The following is a 585-nucleotide window of genomic DNA, read 5'->3' as shown; positions in this document are numbered from 1 at the left end:
ATATATATACGAGGGTGAGTCAAAAAGTAATGCCATTTTATTTAGGACAGGTATAATTACCAACACAGTAACATGAATCATACATCAAAATGAAGCTGGTCCTCTGTCGATCACATCCATACTTCTCAACATAGTTACGTTTCTCTCAATAGCAATGTTCCACCTTCGAATGAGAGCTGCGGCCATGCTAGGGCAACGACGATATAATTACTTTTGGTATATCTTATTTTTTTCTATATTATATTCTATAAAAGAAAAGGTAGGGTGTTGGACTTATGATCGTAAGATTGTGGTTTCGATTCCTGGACTGGGCAACTCGTGTTCTTGAGCAAAATACTTCATTTCACGTTGCACCAGTCCACTCTGCTGGCAAAAATGAGTAACCTAGCGATGGATAGGCCTCTCGTCCAGTGGGTTAATATATACGTCACGGAAACTAGGAAACCGGTCCTGAGTGTCTGTAGCGGGAAAGTTCTAGTGAATCGCGACATCGGGTGATTCACCAATTGTACGGGGGAAAAATCACTGGAGTCTGTTGAGATTTTTGATAAACAAACGAAAAAAAAAACAAACAAACAAAAAAAA

Source organism: Octopus bimaculoides, chromosome 26, assembly GCF_001194135.2.
Source record: "Octopus bimaculoides isolate UCB-OBI-ISO-001 chromosome 26, ASM119413v2, whole genome shotgun sequence".
Taxonomy (NCBI): Eukaryota; Metazoa; Mollusca; class Cephalopoda; order Octopoda; family Octopodidae; genus Octopus; species Octopus bimaculoides.
The sequence above is the reverse complement of the archived record's forward strand: the minus strand, read 5'-3'. Positions refer to the sequence as shown.